The sequence below is a fragment of the Coregonus lavaretus genome, assembly GCF_964263955.1.
Source record: "Coregonus lavaretus genome assembly, chromosome: 4".
Lineage (NCBI taxonomy): Eukaryota > Metazoa > Chordata > Actinopteri > Salmoniformes > Salmonidae > Coregonus > Coregonus lavaretus.
Window position 1 is genome coordinate 33,071,376 of NC_139991.1, and position 19,921 is coordinate 33,091,296.

The 19,921-nt window shown below is 43.8% G+C and overlaps 1 pseudogene across 1 annotated transcript in view; it reads left to right on the top strand.

Annotated features, from left to right (window-relative positions):
- Window positions 1-8,629: 8,629 nt before the first annotated feature.
- Window positions 8,630-19,921, top strand: part of LOC311127309 (cell cycle checkpoint protein RAD1-like) — a 28,882-nt pseudogene continuing 17,590 nt past the window's right edge. The window contains exons 1-6 of the transcript in view: window positions 8,630-8,824; window positions 8,949-8,997; window positions 10,367-10,423; window positions 10,654-10,871; window positions 11,209-11,232; window positions 18,831-18,929. The product of the transcript in view is annotated as a cell cycle checkpoint protein RAD1-like (transcript). The remainder of the gene's footprint in view (window positions 8,825-8,948; window positions 8,998-10,366; window positions 10,424-10,653; window positions 10,872-11,208; window positions 11,233-18,830; window positions 18,930-19,921) is intronic.

The following is a 19,921-nucleotide window of genomic DNA, read 5'->3' on the forward strand; positions in this document are numbered from 1 at the left end:
TTACTCATTTGAATTAAGTTGCCATGTTTCTGCTCTTTTAATGCAAACTGCTAAAGTTGGATGTCCTAACATTGACGTGGCTTGTGGCTGTCTCACCTTGTCTTTATCCGGAAATGAGTTGTATGATTCTTTGTGGGCGCTGTTCAGATGAACTATGACGTTGGTTGGATTTTCCCTTTTATCTCTGTTCCACACACGCTGCTGACACTAAAATACATTTGTTTTTGTCCTTTCCAGCAATGTACTCAAAACAATACCATACAGGGCTTTACCTTTTGCTGCCGCCATTGTTCACGCCTATGGTTTGGTATTTGGTATTTAGTATTTATTAGGATCCCCATTAGCCACTGCAAAAGCATCAGCTACTCTTCCTGGGGTCCACATGAAACATGACATAATACATAGTACAGAACATTATTAGTCAAGGACTGAAATACATACATTTAAAACATCACACATATAGACTCAATGGTTGCGCATATTGTGCATACACACAATATCTAGGTCTATTACATAGTACAGTGCAAATTACAATACAACATATATAAAATGGCTGTGTCTCTTCACAGTCCCCTTTGTGCAGTAAGGTGTTCTTTTATCTGTTTTTTAAAACTGGTTTTATTGCTAGCTTGAGTTACCTGGGGTGGCAGAGAGTTCCATGTAGTCATGGCTCTATTTAATACTGTGTGTTTCCCAGCCTCTGTTCTGGACCTGGGGTCTTGTGTTGTACCGATGAGTGTCCGAACTGTTTGCCAACTGCTTGAACAGACAGTTCGATACCTTCAACACATCATTACCTTGCACAAAGACCAATAGTGATGCAGTCAATCTCTCCTCAACTTTGAGACAGGAGAAACTGACATGCATGTTACTGACACTTTCCCTACATCTAAGTGCAATACGTGCTGCTTTGTTCTGGACCAACTACAATTTACCTATGTCCTTCTTTGCCGCACATGACCACACAGCTGGGTAGTAGTCCCAGTAGTCCTGTAGGACCTGTCTGGTCAACTGAGATGTCAAGAAGGCAGAGCAACGCCCTATCATGGACAGACCTCTTCCCATTTTTGCAACCATTGAGTCTATATGTTTTGACCATGACAGCTTGCTATCTAGGGTTACACCAAGCAGTTTAGTCTCCTCAACTTGCTCAATAAATGAGGTTTAGTATTGAGTGAGTGATTTGTCCCTAAAATTATGCTTTTCGTTTTTGAGATATTTAGCAGCAGCTTACTGCTAGTTACCCATTCTAAAACTGTTAAGTGTCTCAGTTATTTATGTTACTGTTGCAGCCGATGTGTATACTGTTTGGCGGAGTGGGTGGGGTTATATCCTTCCTGTTTGGCCCTGTCCGGGGGTTTCTTCGGATGGGGCCACAGTGTCTCCGGACCACTCCTGTCTCAGCCTCCAGTATTTATGCTGCAGTAGTTTATGTGTCGGGGGGCTGGGGTTAGTTGGTTATACCTGGAGTACTTCTCCTGTCTTATCCAGTGTCCTGTGTGAATTTAAGTATGCTCTCTCTAATTCTCTCGTTCTCTCTTTCTCTCTGAGAACCTGAGCCCTAGGACCATACGTCAGGACTACCGGGCATGATGACACCTTGCTGTCCCCAGTCCGCCTGGCCTTGCTGCTATTCCAGTTTCAACTGTTCTGCCTGCGGCTACGAAACCCCTACCTGTCCCAGACCTGCTGTTTTCAACTCTTAATGATCGGCTATGAAAAGCCAACTGAGAGACCTGAGCCCTAGGACCATACGTCGGGACTACCGGCCGTGGTGACTCCTTGCTGTCCCCAGTCCGCCTGGCCTTGCTGCTATTCCAGTTTAAACTGTTCTGCCTGCGGTTATGGAACCCCTACCTGTCCCAGACCTGCTGTTTTCAAACTCTTAATGATCGGCTATGAAAAGCCAACTGAGATTTATTCCTGATTATTATTTGACCATGCTTGTCACTTATGAACATTTTTGAACATCTTGGCATGGTTCTGTTATAATCTCCACCCGGCACAGCCAGAAGAGGACTGGCCACCCCTCATAGCCTGGTTCCTCTCTAGGTTTCTTCCTAGGTTTTCGCCTTTCTAGGGAGTTTTTCCTAGCCACCGTGCTTCTACACCTGCATTACTAGCTGTTTGGGGTTTTAGGCTGGGTTTCTGTACAGCACTTCGAGATATTAGCTGATGTAAGAAGGGCTATATAAAATAAAATTGATTGATTGATTGATTGATTGAGTCGTCAGCGTACATACACACAGACTTTATTCAAGGTCAGTGGAAGGTCATTTGTAAAAACAGAAAACAATAAAGACCATAACCAGCTGCCCTGCGGTACACCACACTCAACTGAATTTGCATGAGAGGCAAATTCCCTCTATGTTCTATTAGATAAGTACCTCTCAATCCATAATAAAGCAGAGGATGCAAATCCATAACACCTACGTTTTTTCAGCAATTGGTTATGATCAATGACATCAAAAGCTGCACTGAAGTCTAACAAAACAGCTCTCACAATCTTACTATCGATTTATTTCAGCCAATCATCAGTCATTGAATTATTTTGTAGTTACAGTCTTGTCCCATAGCTGCAACTCCCGTATGGACTCGGGAGAGGCGAAGGTCGAGAGCCATGCGTCCTCCAAAACATGACCTTACCAAGCCGCACTGCTTCTTGACACACTGCTCGCTTAACCCAAAGGCCAACCACACCAATGTGTCGGAGGAAACACTGTCAGCGTGCATGCGCCCTGCCCGCCACAAGGAGTCGCTAGAGTGCGATAGGACAAGGACATCCCGGCCGGCCAAACCCGGACCAATTGTGTGCCTCCCGGTCGCGGCCGGCTGCAACACAGCCTGGGATCGAACTCGGGTATGTAGTGACGCCTCAAGCACTGCCAATGCAGTGCCTTAGACCGCTGCGCCACCCTGGAGGCAATCATCAGTCATTTGGGTAATTTGTGGTTCACACTCAAGCTCTGCACTCGCCCTCAGATGTCTTCCCTGTTAGCTACGGATAGCTAGTTCTGGTGATTCACAAGCTAGGCCTATTTGAAATATTGCCATCTACTGGCAGCATTTGCCTGCTAGATTCAGAAGCATGAAAACCCCATTAGAAAAAAAAGTTTGGTTGTTGCCCAAAGAAAAAATAAGAAAAAAATGATATAAATGTTTTGCAGTCAAAGATAATAGTTTCAGTATAGTTTGTTTTTCAAATATTTTTCGTAATTATTATACTTCAGTTTACTAAATGTTTATTCCCAATGTAAGTTTTATTTTCATTTTTGGTTTTCGTTTACTATTATAACCTTGTCATGAATATTTCCAGCAAATTCTATAAAATTGCTTTGTTTATAACTTCAAGTATATTTAAATTAAACTCTTGACTTGAGTTGACTTGTGTGTCCCCCTGGGGGCAGAGGTGCTCAGAGGGAAGGGGTGCCCCTCTCCTGCCAGTGGGTCCCTCATCCCACTGATCCCTCTGCAGCCCATAGAGGACTACAAGAACATCCTGCTGTCATCCAAACCATTGTGATAAAATAAAGTTGATTTATTTATTTAAAACTTCACCAATGACGCCTTGTCTTTTGGAGTCTATTATTACAGTTTCATATACGGTGGTGTTCTGGCAGGAGAGTGTATAAAAGTGTAGTAGTCTGAGTGTAGTTAATTCTGATGAAATGTGTGATCTTACTGCCTCACAATCCAAAGTATTAAGGTTGACAGAGTAGTCTATCAAAGTAATCAGACCAATTATTTTACTAAATTTAACTTTGACTATATTTAACTGCTTCGCTTAAGTAAAAGGTTTTAAACTTCTTCCACTACCACAAAAATACTTTTAAAGAGTTAAACCAAGTCCCATAATTTTTCTTCATAGAAAATTACCATCTAGTTCATACTGCAAACGGCTTTGAGACAGGGCATACAGATGATGGCGGAAGCGAAGATGGAGCTTGAATCTGATGGCGGTGGAAATCAGGATGAATGGACTTTTGTCCAAAAGAATGGAAAAAGGAGCAAAATAGTTGTGGAAAATACATCTGCTGCTGCAGATACCCCATCGTATCTAGTAGGAATGTTATTTTTTTAGGTGAACAAGTTATGCCCAATTTAGTGGATCCGTTTGAAATATCAGAACAGGTGGAGAAAGCAAGAGGTAAAGTTAAATCTGTGAAAATCACGAGAAGTGGACTTGTTTTGATATCTGGTGTATCTTTTGATCAGAAGAAACTTGTGTTGGATCTCACGCAAACTGATGGATATGATGTGTCGTGCTTTGATCTACGAAGGTAGGGCACCTGTCAAAGGAGTAACTTCTGGAGTAGCAGAAGAATTTGACATTGCTTTACTGAAGTAGATTCATGGAGTGGTCAATGCACATACAGTGAGGGAAAAAAAGTGTTTGATCCCTTGCTGATTTTGTACGTTTGCCCACTGACAAAGACATGATCAGTCTATAATTTTAATGGTAGGTTTATTTGAACAGTGAATGACAGAATAACAACAAAAAAATCCAGAAAAACGCATGACAAAAATGTTATAAATTGATTTGCATTTTAATGAGGGATATAAGTATTTGACCCCTCTGCAAAACATGACTTAGTACTTGGTGGCAAAACCCTTGTTGGCAATCACCTAGGTCAGACGTTTCTTGTTGTTGGCCACCAGGTTTGCACACATCTCAGGAGGGATTTTGTCCCACTCCTCTTTTCAGATCTTCTCCAAGTCATTAAGGTTTCGAGGCTGACGTTTGGCAACTCGAACCTTCAGCTCCCTCCACAGATTTTCTATGGGATTAAGGTCTGGAGACTGGCTAGGCCACTCCAGGACCTTAATGTGCTTCTTCTTGAGCCACTCCTTTGTTGCCTTGGCCGTGTGTTTTGGGTCATTGTCATGCTGGAATACCCATCCACAACCCATTTTCAATGCCCTGGCTGAGGTAAGGAGGTTCTCACCCAAGATTTGACGGTACATGGCCCCGTCCATCGTCCCTTTGATGCGGTGAAGTTGTCCTGTCCCCTTAGCAGAAAAAAACCCCCAAAGCATAATGTTTCCACCTCCATGTTTGACGGTGGGGATGGTGTTCTTGGGGTCATAGGCAGCATTCCTCCTCCTCCAAACACGGCGAGTTGAGTTGATGCCAAAGAGCTCGATTTTGGTCTCATCTGACCACAACACTTTCACCCAGTTCTCCTCTGAATCATTCAGATGTTCATTGGCAAACTTCAGACAGGCCTGTATATGTGCTTTCTTGAGCATGGGGACCTTGCGGGCGCTGCAGGATTTCAGTCCTTCACGGCATAGTGTGTTACCAATTGTTTTCTTGGTAACTATGGTCCCAGCTGCCTTGAGATCATTGACAAGATCCTCCCGTGTAGTTCTGGGGTGATTCCTCACCGTTTTCATGATCATTGCAACTCCACGAGGTGAGATCTTGCATGGAGCCCCAGGCAGAGGGAGATTGACAGTTATTTTGTGTTTCTTCCATTTGCGAATAATCGCACCAACTGTTGTCACCTTCTCACCAAGCTGATTGGCGATGGTCTTGTAGCCCATTCCAGCCTTGTGTAGGTCTACAATCTTGTCCCTGAAAATCCTTGGAGAGCTCTTTGGTCTTGGCCATGGTGGAGAGTTTGGAATCTGATTGATTGATTGCTTCTGTGGACAGGTGTCTTTTATACAGGTAACAAGCTGAGATTAGGAGCACTCCCTTTAAGAGTGTGCTCCTAATCTCAGCTTGTTACCTGTATAAAAGACACCTGGGAGCCAGAAATCTTTCTGATTGAGAGGGGGTCAAATACTTATTTCACTCATTAAAATGCAAATCAATTTATAACATTTTTGACATGCGTTTTTCTGAATTTTTTGTTGTTGTTATTCTGTCTCTCACTGTTCAAATAAACCTACCATTAAAATTATAGACTGATCATTTCTTTGTCAGTGGGCAAATGTACAAAATCAGCAGGGGATCAAATACTTTTTTCCCTCACTGTAGAATTAATCGCATGGTAAATGGCAGGAAGGAGTACAGTTTGTTTGCAAATAACAAAACATTATTTATAATGCTACTGTTAATAATAATATAGTAGGACTATAGGCCGCTAAGGTCATTAAAATGTTTTTAATGTATTTTTTTAATGTATAATAATAATAATAATAATAATAATAATAATAATAATAATAATAATAATAATAATAATAATTGTAAGAACAATTTCCAAAATAATATTCATATAATAATTATTATAATAATCTTTATAAAATACATTTAAATCCCATTGTTATTTAGCCCATTCATATTGCATGATGTTCAGTATGTTTTTCATATTGGACATACAGTACATATTGCACCTTACATAATTGCCTGTACGTTGTGTCACAGTAAAGGGGGGGGGCGGCATTCTACTCAGGACCACTTCTCCAAATCCACAGAGTTTACACCCCAAGGAGTGTTGCTGGTCATTTTGTGGCCCTTACAGAATGGACAATCAGCTTCAATGCAGTACTTTTTTCGTATTGAACATACTGCATATTGCACCGTACACAATTATCTGTACAAAACAGATTAGTTTGAACAAAAAGCTATGGCATATGCAGCGTTTACCGTGAATGCAGTCTCCACTTATGTGGGATCATTGCCTTTAAATTTCAATCATGCTGTAACCCTGAAACTTCTGCAATACGGATTGACTAGCGCCCTTACTGTGGTCAAATAGCTTAAAGGCCAAGTGCAGTCAAAAACTTGATTTTCCTGTGATTTCTATATATTTCCACACTATAATACTGTGAAAATTATGATAATGCACTTTTAGTGTAAGAGACCACCTGAAATGTCAGCCTGTTTGGTGGGATGGCGTTTTGCACCAGGCGGTAAATTAGTCAATAGACCAACGAGAAAGAGAGTTCCAAACCTCTCTGCCAATAACAGCAAATTGTCAGTTTTTCTTTCCCCATTTAGATCAGTCCCAGACAGTCCTAATACAATTATTGCTTGAGAAATTGCACTTTGCTAAGAAGCCATTTTTGGTTGTTTTTGACAATTTTAATTGAAAACAATCACAGTCAGGTACTTAATTGTTACCCAGAAATGATTTGATACTGAACATGGTTACATGCACACAATAAAAGGTTAAAATAATAGTTCGTTTAAAAAGTTTACATGCTTTGCAAGAACGATTTCCCTAATAATCTTGTTTACATAGACAAATCTGAAATCAGGCTACTGATGGGACTTTTCATGAATGCATAAAATCGGCAATCAAAATAAACGTTTACCACAGGGACCATGTTATTTTTGCAAAGACTTTTTGATTCTGAGTTCGGACATATAAAGTTTGTATGTGAAAACTATTTAGAACAACTTTAAGTTTTTCCCAACTAACTTTACTTGCGCATAAGATGGAGGCTTGCGCTACCTGGTGCTGGCACATGTGAAGATCAAATGCACTGCTGGAACGCCGATTAAGCTGTTTACATGTCCTAATCATTTGAAAGATTGCACAGAAAACCAGGTGTTTTAATCGGCGTATGCTTATTTCAATTATGACCTAACGCCGATTAAGATAAGCAGAGTAAGGTGTTTACATGACTAATGCCATACTCGGCCTACTGCCAGTTTAATATCAAATTATTAGTGTGCTTGTAAATGTACTCATTGAGATAAAAACGACTGCATTAGACCTTTTAAAGTAGGTTTTTATTTTACATTAATTTTTCTACTACTTGTAGTTAGCCTTTTGACAAACTACAAGCGGGCTGTCATGTGCCTTTACTGAGGAGTGGCATCCGTCTGGCCACTATACCATAAAGGCCTGATTGGTGGAGTGCTGCAGAGATGGTTGTCCTTCTGGAAGGTTCTCCCATCTCCACAGAGGAACTCTGGAGCTCTGTCAGAGTGACCATCGGGTTCTTGGTCACCTCCCTGACCAAGACCCTTCTCCCCTGATTGCTCAGTTTGGGCGGACGGACAGCTCTAGGAAGAGTCTTGGTAGTTCCAAACTTCTTCAATTTAAGAATGATGGAGGCCACTGTGTTATTTGGGACCTTCAATGCTGCAGAATCTTTTTGGTACCCTTCCCCAGATCTGTGCCTCGACACAATTCTGTCTCGTCGCGCTACAGACAATTCCTTCAACCTCATGGCTTGGTTTTTGCTCTGACATGCACTGTCAACTGTGGGATCTTATATAGACAGGTGTGTGCCTTTCCAAATCATGTCCAATCAATTGAATTAACCACAGGTGGACTCCAATCAAGTTGTAGAAACATCTCAAGGATGACCAAGTGAAACAGGAAGCACCTGAGCTCAATTTCAAGTTTCATATCAAATGGTTTGAATACTTATGTAAATAAGGTATTTCAGTTTTGTATTTTTAATAAATTAGCAAAATTGTGCTGAGAAAAAAATCATATTTAATTATTTTTAGAATAAGGCTGTAATGTAACAAAATGTGGAAAAAGTCAAGGAGTCTGAATACTTTCCGAAGGCACTGTATCTAAACTTTAGCCGGCTGAATTGGTCTGACTGCTAGAATGGCCAGCTAGCTAACGTTAGCTAATGTTGACATCACTCATAATCTACCTATCTTGTTTGCTTTCCTCCTTTGATTGTTGTTGACTTTGTAAATTTCAGATAAAAAATGCCCTTGTCTACCCAGTCTTAGACGGGATATGACAACTATGTCCTTGTAGCCAGTCTGGATAATGTCAGGAATTTGTCCAACATCTTGAAAGCCATCACCTTCAAAGATCATGCCATCTTCAATGCCACACCAAGTGGCTTGAAAGTAACAGTGGAGGACTCCAAATGTCTGCAAGCCAATGCATTCATTCAGGTTAGTGCAGGGATATCAACACACACACACACACACACACCACACAAACACAGGCAGAGAACCAGTCATAAACTTTTGGATGACGTGTGTTATCATGTCTGATTTATGTTGAATTCTTTTCCAGGATGAGATCTTCCAGGATTTTACTATGAGAGAGGACCAGTGCTTAATTTGTAAATCAGGAGTTACTAGAACAAAAAGTGAGCATGTGAGGGGGTGGGGGAGTTCTGAGGTACCGGAACGCATGAGAAAATAAATCACCTTGATAATAAAGCATTGACTGCATTCATATCACTGCATTTGCATAGTGCATAGAGCAGTAGAGTAGAGGTACTTACAGAAGTTGCACACATGGGGAACATTTTTAGTAGCCTAGGGTCTGGGAAAAATGTGTCCTTTTATAAACGCATTTCATGCAATTCTATGTCATTTTACATGACTGGAGACTTTGGCAGGCTACTTTGACACTGACAAACTGAAAATCTGAGATCAATAAAGACGACCTCGTCTTGAATTCATCAACAGCCTAGGCCTAGGTGTGTGGAGACACATATTGTAGGCTACAATATGAGGAGGAAATTATAGTCCTAAAAATACTTTCCAGTTTCACTGACACTCCCAATGATGCACAGCTCACTCACTGGTGAAAAACCTATCTCTCTTGTTTTACTTTGTAAAACAATATTTGGAAGTTGATCAAATATTTTGGTAGCCTACAGCATAGTCTTCTATTTTCAGCAGTAGCCATTTGCTTTCCAACCTGTGTTTTCCCTAGATTTTATTTGAAATATTGCGTATGGCCTGTTTTGTCTGCATGCTGTTTGTTCACTGACAGATTTGCAGCGCATTCACAAATGTAGGCTATTCCTTGTTATTGGGCTACAATCCACAGCTAGACTATTTAAAAATATAATAAGCTATTGATCTTCTGTGGCTAAACTATAGGCCTTCTCATGGTGTAGTAGGCTGTTCTGAATGATTTAATGTATTTCTGAACAGACAGCAGTAATTCTATAACTTTGGCAAATATATTTCAATTGATCAGGGGTGCTGCAGTTCCTTCAGAATCCTTTTGTGCGGCTTTGATTCTGTAAGGAAATAAATGATGAAGTGCAACACTGGAGAGATGAGATTTGCAGGCTCATGCATATCAGAGCAGGGAGGGAGAGAGATCATATAAAGTGAATCTCATTCTAGTTATGTGAGAGATACAGGCACTCTTCTCACACAGCCACGGACACCCGTTGGTCTCACACATACAGTAGGTTACAATGTTGCGCAAACCATAAACCCGGGCCGGCCCAACCCGAATCAACTCTTAGAATATTAGGCCCAGGCTGAAAATCTACTTTTTCCCATTATGTTTTTTTGTGGGGGCAGGAGAATTAACAAAGAGGCAACTCAAATGAACATTATTTTTCATGCCATGAGAGTTACCGGATCTTGCCAAACAGGCTCCGGAACAAAACAGTCCAAAACAGAGAGGTGCTGGATCCTGTTCCTGCAGGATCCAGTTCAAATTAAGCACTGGAGAGGACTCAGTGGGGTTCCAGGTCAACCTAACCTGTCTCACCATCTTTGGGGGAAGCACGGTACCAGATAATGAAGAAGACTGTCTTCTTGATATCCTTTCAGATTTCTACTGAGTGATTAAAAACCAATCGGATGAAGACTTTGTCGACCGAAACGCCATACTTTTAAGCTGAAGAATAATACAATCATCAGCTTTTTATTGTAGGAGAGAGTCACAGTCACAGCTTTCTAAAATATCAGACAAAAAAACTATAAAAGCTACTGGAAGTAACTAACATGTCTATTTTGTGTTGAAGGAGTGACCACTGCCTTACGGATGTGCTACGATGGCTACGGCTACCCCCGAACCTGTTTCTGGAGGAGGGTGTCATGGTGACGGAGTGTAAGATCAACACCCAGGAGCCAGAGGAGCCCATCCACTTTGAGTTCTGAAGCACCAATGTGACCAATAAAGTCCTCCTGCAGTCAGAGAGTCTGAGCTGGACATGACCAGTGAGGTCCTGCAAATCACTGAGTACGTTTACATGCACAGTAATAATTCAATATTAAACTGATTATGGCAGTAGGCAGATTATGCAATAATAAAAAAAGATTGTTTGGTAAATACAGTAGGATAAATACACATGTAGGTAAAGTCCATTCTCGTTTTTTTTTCTCATTTCCTTTTAAGAGCTTTGTCACAATGGACCAGTCAGTCAATCAGGTAGCCTGATTTCAGAAGTGTCCATGTAAACAGGATTATTAGGGAAATCGTTCTTCTTGCAAAGCATGTAAACATTTTATTCAAACTATTATATTAATCCGACTATCCTCAATAATCGCATTATTGTGTGCATGTAACCTTACTCATTGTCTCCAAGTCAGCCCTACTTCAGGTGAAAAACATGTTTTGTTGTTGTTGTTGGTGGTGTTGTTGTTGCTGCTGTTGTTGTGAGGTCCTGAAAATCAACATAGCTGGATTCAAATACCCATACTAACACACTGTATACTACATGTGTCACGTTCGTTGAATACAGGATTGGACCAAGGTGCAGCGTGGAATGCATACATGTTTATTCACCAAGTTAATACACGACAAAACAACAAAAGCAACGTAATGTGAAGCTCACAATGGCTACACACAAACAAGCCAAACAAGAGTCAAGATCCCACCACATAAGTAGGCAAAATGTCTACCTAAGTATGATCCCCAATCAGAGACAACGATCGACAGCTGCCTCTGATTGGGAACCACACCCGGCCAACATAGAAATATACAATCTAGATCTACACATAGATACCTAGATATTCACATGAAAACCTCTAGCATTCACACCCTGACAAACCTAACTAAAGAATAACAGGCTTTCAAGGTCAGGGCGTGACAGTACCCCCAACCCCCCCCCCCCCTCCCCCCAAATGTGCGGACTCTGGCCGCACCAACCTGACTCATTAGGGGAGGGTCCTGGTGGGCATTCAGCCTCGGTGGCGGCTCCGTCTCCGGGCGTGACGTCCTCCCCCTTTCTGCCTCCCCGTTGCACCCCTGGTCCGGTCTGGACCTCGGCGCGATACTTCCCCTCTCAGTCCCCCCGCGATGCACCAAGCCCTGTCTGGACCCTGGTGTGGGAGGCCCCGATCCTGGAGAGGGGTTGACGTCTGGTTCTGGAGTGGAGCCGCTGACCGGAGCTGAACTGGACCCCGGTGGAGCGGACTGCTCTGGCTCTGGACTGGAGCAGCTGACCAGAGCTGGACTGGGCACCGGTGGAGCGGACTGCTCTGGCACTGGAGTGGAGCAGCTGACCGGAGCTGGACTGGGCACCGGTGGAGCGGACTGCTCTGGCACTGGAGTGGAGCAGCTGACCGGAGCTGGACTGGACACCGGTGGAGCGGACTGCTCTGGCACCAGCCGTACCGGGCTGGGGACACGCACCACTGGTCTGGTGCGAGGAACAGGCATGGGTCGCACCGGGCTTGGAACACGCACCACTGGTCTGGTGCGAGGAGCAGGCATGGGCTGTGCCGGACTGGAGACACGCACCACTGGTTTGGTGCGAGGAGCAGGTACAGGCCGTACCGGACTGGATACACGCACCACTAGTTTGGTGCAGGGAGCAGGTATGGGGCGTACCGGGCTGGAGACACGCACCACTGATGTGGTGTGGGGAAAAGGTATGGGCCGTACCGGACTGGATACACGCACCACTGGTTTGGTGCGGGGAGCAGGTACGGGGCGTACCGGGCTGGAGACACGCACCACTGGTTTGGTGCAGGGAGCAGGTACGGGGCGTACCGGGCTGGCGACACGCACCACTGGTTTGGTTCGGGGAGAAGGTATGGGCCGCACCGGACTGGATACACGCACCACTGGTTTGGTGCAGGGAAAAGGTACGGGGCGTACTGAGCTGGCGACACGCACCACTGGTTTGGTGCGAGGAGCAGGTATGGGGCGTACCGTGCTGGCGACATGCACCACTGGTTTGGTGCGGGGAGCAGGTACGGACCGTACTGGACTGGATACACGCACCACTGGTGTGGTGTGGGGAGCAGGTACAGGCCTTACCAGGCTGGAGACACGCACCACTGGTTTGGTGCGAGGAGCAGGTACGGGGCGTACCAGGCTGGCGACACGCACCACTGGTTTGGTGCGAGGAGCAGGTACGGGGTGTACCGGGCTGGCGACACGCACTACTGGTTTGGTGCGGGGAGCAGGTACGGGCCGTACTGGACTGGATACACGCACCACTGGTTTGGTGCGAGGAGCAGGCACGGGCCGTACTGGTCTATGAAGGCGCATTGGCGGCACAGTGCGTAAAGCCGGCACATAGCCTGATGTCTGCACGGACACACTCTCCTCAAAGCGAGTGCGGGGAGTTGGCTCTGCTAAACCTGGCTCCGCCAGCTCTAAGGCCCGAGCTCCCTGCTGCTGGAGGGTTAACTCCTCTCTCAGCTCCTCCTGTTGCCTGGCCAGCTCCTCTCTCTGTGCATCCACTAATTCCTTCTCCCTTTGGGCCTCCTGCAGCGCCTCCTTCTGAAGTGAGAGCTCCTGCTTCCTCTTCTCTAACAGCCCCCGTAATGTGGTGGCCTCTCTCATAATGCTGATCCGTAGGTCTTGGAGGACCTCTACAATAGCGGCCTCCTCCTCCACAGTCAGCCCTTTCACGGCCTCCTGCTGCTTCGTCGACCACCCCGTGTGCCCCCCCCCCCCCCATTTTTTTTATTGGGGTTGCCTCTCGGGTCTCCTTCGTCGTTTCGTATTTTGGAGTCACCGTCGATCCTCTCCTACCTGGGCTTCTACCTTCGCCCAAGGTCCTTTCCCAGCAAATATCTCCTCCCAAGACCACATCTTCCCCACCTGTGTCCAGGGTGTTTGCTCCTCCTGGGCACGCTGCTTGGTCCGTTGGTGGTGGGATCTTCTGTCACGTTCGTTGAATACAGGATTGGACCAAGGTGCAGCGTGGAATGCATACATGTTTATTCACTAAGTTAACACATGACAAAACAACAAAAGCAACGTAACGTGAAGCTCACAATGGCTACACACAAAACAAGCCAAACAAGGGTCAAGATCCCACCACATAGGTAGGCAAAATGGCTACCTAAGTATGATCCCCAATCAGAGACAACGATCGACAGCTGCCTCTGATTGGGAACCACACTCGGCCAACATAGAAATATATACAATCTAGATCTACACATAGATACCTAGATATTCACATGAAAACCTCTAGCATTCACACCCTGACCAACCTAACTAAAGAATAACAGGCTTTCAAGGTCAGGGCGTGACAACAAGATTAATGAGAATATACTACATACTATATACTATTAGTTCATTTTAGTATACTGTAAACAAAGGTATCCGTTCAGTTGAGCATACTAGAGCTTCACCTGTCTACCGGAGGTTGATGCTCTTGCTAGCTTGTTAGCATAACAAATTACTAGCTAGACATCTTACGACTTCGGGTGTGTTCTTAAATTCAATCTGGAGTGCCAGAGTGCGCTCAGAGTGCGCTCTCGGCGTTAGTAAATTCAGAGCGTTTTGCTCTCGGAGCATTCAGAGCGCACACTGGACACTCTGGCTGAGGAGTAGGGTTTACCCGAGTGTTCTGGCCTCACAACGGCAGTCAAGCACCCAAGCTAACTGGCTAACATTGGCTAGCTTGCTAGCTACTTCCAGACACAAATGAGAGAACACCTCACTCTGACCATTTTACTCGCACTAGCAGAGCTGGTTAGGCAGTTTTCATGTTATCCAGAGCGTTGGCGACTGTAACTGTGCTGCTGGCAAACATTTAATTACGCTTTTTAGCAGACGTTTACTGACAACGGCCATATTCAAATGGTGTTGAGCGCTCTGGTACACTGAAGAGAGTGCTCTGAAATCGGAGTAGATAGCCAGAACTAATTTAAGAAAGCACCCGAATGTCCATTGAGAACGCACAACGACTATACCACTTAGCTAAGCTAAGAATGATAGGAATAATCAAGTCAATAAACGTTGGAAAGTTAGTTAGATAGCATATAGTTAATATACTGGCAAGTTTGATGGTCAAAAGTCATGGTCAAAAGTTTTGACAAGACACAAATACTAATTTTCACAAAGTCTGCTGTCTCAGTTTTGATGATGGCAATTTGCATATACTCCAGAATGTCATGAAGATTTATCAGATGAATTGCAATTAATTGCAAAGTCCCTCTTTGCCATGAAAATGAACTTAATCCCCAAAAAACATTTCCACTGCATTTCAGCCCTGCCACAAAAGGACCAGCTGATATCATGTAAGTGATTCTCTCATTAACACAGGTGAGAGTGTTGACGAGGACAAGGCTGGAGATCACTCTGTCATGCTGATTGAGTTAGAATAACAGACTGGAAGCTTTAAAAGGAGGGTGATGCTTGAAATCATTGTTCTTCCTCTGTTAACCATGGTTACCTGCAAGGAAACACGTGCCGTCATCATTGCTTTGCATAAAAAGGGCTTCACAGGCAAGGATATTGCTGCTAGTAAGATTGCACCTAAATCAAACAATGATTGTTGTGAAGAAGGTGTCAGGGCGCCCAAGAAACTCCAGCAAGCGCCAGGACCGTCTGCTAAAGTTGATTCAGCTGCGGGATCGGAGCACCACCAGTGCAGAGCTTGCTCAGGAATGGCAGCAGGCAAGTGTGAGTGCATCTGCACGCACAGTGAGGTGAAGACTTTGAGGATGTCCTGGTGTCAAGAAAAGCAGCAAAGAAAACACTTCTCTCCAGGAAAAACATCAGGGACAGACTGATATTCTGCAAAATGTACAGGGATTGGACTGCTGCGGACTGGGGTAAAGTCATTTGCTCTGATGAATCCCCTTTCCAATTGTTTGGGGCATCCGGAAAACACCTTGTCCGGAGAAGACAAGGTGAGCGCTACCATCAGTCCTGTGTCATGCCAACAGTAAAACATCCTGAGACCATTCATGTGTGGGGTTGCTTCTCAGCCAAGGGAGTGGGCTCACTCACAATTTTGCCTAAGAACACAGCCATGAATAAAGAATGGTACCAACACATCCTCCGAGAGCAACTTCTCCCAACCATCCAAGAACAGTTTGGTGACGACCAATGCCTTTTCCAGCATGATGGAGCACCTTGCCATAAGGCAAAAGTGATAACTAAGTGGCTTGTGGAACAAAACATCAAAATTTTGGGTCCATGGCCAGGAAACTCCCCAGACCTTAATCCCATTGAGAACTTGTGGTCGATCCTCAAGAGGCGGGTGGACAAACAAAAACCCACAAATTATGACAAACTCCAAGCATTGATTATGCAAGAATGGGCTGCCATCAGTCAGGATGTGGCTCAGAAGTTAATTGACAGCATGCCAGGGTGGATTGCAGAGGTCTTGAAAAAGAAGAGTCAACACTCTTTGCATAAACTTAATGTAATTGTCAATAAAAGCCTTTGACACTTATGGAATGCTTGTAATTATACTTCAGTATACCATAGTAACATCTGACAAAAATATCTCATAACACTGAAGCAGCAAACTTTGTAAAGACCAATACTTGTGTCATTCTCAAAACTTTTGACCACGACTGTAGTAGCCAACTAACGTTAGGTACAGTAGCTAGCTAACATACTGGTACATACTGCTGTAATGATATGCTATGTGGTTCGTAAGGATAGCGTAACTAACAAATTGTCAGCCAACATAACGTGTAAGGTAACTTATTTGAAAAGTCATTACTTTATTACATTGCTCAACCTTTTCTTAACATTTGTCATAATTAGTTAAAGCAATGAATTTGTATCCACTCTTGTTGGACTTCAGCTGCATATTGTCCGCCATTTTCTTCAAATCTGAAAACGATGTGAAGCCACGCCCATTTTCTGAAGAATTTCATTATGGGCCCTAAAAGCAAAGAAATAGTGTCCACTGCATGTATATTTTGTATTTTGGCAAATGTAGTATGACATCTGGGAACTTTTGGCATACTAACTATATCCATACTATGACCAATAAGCAAACTACACTGCTCAAAAAAATAAAGGGAACACTAAAATAACACATCCTAGATCTGAATGAATGAAATAATCTTATTAAATACTTTTTTCTTTACATAGTTGAATGTGCTGACAGCAAAATCACACAAAAATTATCAATGTAAATCAAATTGATCAACCCATGGAGGTCTGGATTTGGAGTCACCCTCAAAATTTAAGTGGAAAACCACACTACAGGCTGATCCAACTTTGATGTAATGTCCTTAAAACAAGTCAAAATGAGGCTCAGTAGTGTGTGTGGCCTCCACGTGCCTGTATGACCTCCCTAGATGTGCTCAATTGGATTCAGGTCTGGGGAACGGGCGGTCCATAGCATCAATGCCTTCCTCTTGCAGGAACTGCTGACACACTCCAGCCACATGAGGTCTAGCATTGTCTTGCATTAGGAGGAACCCAGGGCCAACCGCACCAGCATATGGTCTCACAAGGGGTCTGAGGATCTCATCTCGGTACCTAATGGCAGTCAGGTTACCTCTGGCGAGCACATGGAGGGCTGTGCGGCCCCCCAAAGAAATGCCACCCCACACCATGACTGACCCACCGCCAAACCGGTCATGCTGGAGGATGTTGCAGGCAGCAGAACGTTCTCCACGGCATCTCCAGACTCTGTCACGTCTGTCACATGTGCTCAGTGTGAACCTGCTTTCATCTGTGAAGAGCACAGGGCGCCAGTGGCGAATTTGCCAATCTTGGTGTTCTCTGGCAAATGCCAAACGTCCTGCACGGTGTTGGGCTGTAAGCACAACCCCCACCTGTGGACGTCGGGCCCTCATACCACCCTCATGGAGTCTGTTTCTGACCGTTTGAGCAGACACATGCACATTTGTGGCCTGCTGGAGGTCATTTTGCAGGGCTCTGGCAGTGCTCCTCCTGCTCCCCCTTGCACAAAGGCGGAGGTAGCAGTCCTGCTGCTGGGTTGTTGCCCTCCTACGGCCTCCTCCACGTCTCCTGATGTACTGGCCTGTCTCCTGGTAGCGCCTCCATGCTCTGGACACTACGCTGACAGACACAGCAAACCTTCTTGCCACAGCTCGCATTGATGTGCCATCCTGGATGAGCTGCACTACCTGAGCCACTTGTGTGGGTTGTAGACTCCGTCTCATGCTACCACTAGAGTGAAAGCACCGCCAGCATTCAAAAGTGACCAAAACATCAGCCAGGAAGCATAGGAACTGAGAAGTGGTCTGTGGTCACCACCTGCAAAACCAGTCCTTTATTGGGGGTGTCTTGCTAATTGCCTATAATTTCCACCTGTTGTCTAACCCATTTGCACAACAGCATGTGAAATGTATTGTCAATCAGTGTTGCTTCCTAAGTGGACAGTTTGATTTCACAGAAGTGTGATTGACTTGGAGTTACATTGTGTTGTTTAAGTGTTCCCTTAATTTTTTTGAGCAGTGTATATACTCAATTTACGTCACAAATAGTATGGTAAATTGAGTATATACACTGCTCAAAAAAATTAAGGGAACACTTAAACAACACAATGTAACTCCAAGTCAATCACACTTCTGTGAAATCAAACTGTACTATGAGTATGTGCCCTTGAGCAAGGCACTTAACCCTAATTGCTCCTGTAAGTCGCTCTGGATAAGAGCGTCTGCTAAATGACTAAAATGTAAATGTAAATGTATTCGAACACAGCTTATGTCTCCAAGTAAACCATACATGGGACTTGTTATAAAAATATAAAATATAAAAAAGTGTGTGTGTGTTTAAATTAGGAAATCTCAAAATGGTATTGTATTGTATTGTAGCGAATTCAGGGGTTAGCCCGATCAGGACTCAGGACTATACTCCGTCTGCAGTTGTCCGTCCAAGACCTTAGCCATTAAACCAAGAGGCTGGAACCTCTTGACAAGTTTGCTGGGTGTTGTACTAAGTTCACTACTATGGTTGGTTCCAGGGTGTATCATGCCAACATTAACCTTTCTTCACTTGATCTGTTTTTATATTTAGGTTGTCTACGTTTGGGAATTCAGGAAATGCCCATTGTGATTACCCCAAGGACTTGGACATGATGGAGCTTTTTCTGTGCGCAAAGAAACAGACTAACATGTAAATTCATCTTCTTTATACTGTATTATCATAGTGTATTTGAATATGCACTCAGTGTGGCACTACAAATTCCTGTATATCATAGTAGGGTTGGTTGTTTAGCAACAAAACCGACGTATCCACAACAATGGGACAAAACAGACGGGGTTGCCTTAGATTGTTGACAACATGTAAACTATATTTAGTCTCCAAATGTTTATTGATAACATTTATTGAAATACATTTGCACAATGTGCAATTGTTGTCTCAAATACATGATTACAGTTGTTGGTTAGCTAGCTAGTGAATTTTAGCCATATTAGCATTGACATGAAATCAGTGAAAACACCTCAAAACAAAACATGCTATCAAGAACAAGATGAAACTAGCTGAAACGAGCCACCTATGATTCCCCACATGGCAGCTTCTTGTCATTGTTGCTAGCTATCTGACCGTTCAGAATCATAACAAAGCACGGCTTCCAGCCACATCGATGCCCCCATCATTTCCGTGATGTCAGCCAACCCGTCTATTGAAATCAAGAAATAGGTTTGTGGTAGCAGAGGCGCATGCGTGTACGCATAGGATGCATGGGGTGTGAGTAGCTCCTACAGCCTTCTTAGACTCAATAACCCTGAAGCGACTATCAGCACAAAAAATAATCACAAAATATATAAATATTGGACACTGTTAAAGCGTTCGCGCAGAGAAAGCACCAGGTATGAATGGCTTTCCCATGTAATTTGATTTGACATTCTGGGACAAAGTAGAGACCCTATTTACTCAAATCAAATGACAACACACGTCACTCAATTCAGTGCTTCCGAGTTCCATGTAACAGTTATTTCAGTTGTTTTAAAACCAGGAAAATGTGGAGAGTCCCATGCAGATTACATACCCTTATACCACAGCATGGTTGAATACTCATTTCTGATAGGCTAGAAGGGCATTCTAGAATGGACATTAAAACCAGATAACAGGACAGTTGGAAAAGATATCGGGACAGTTGGAAA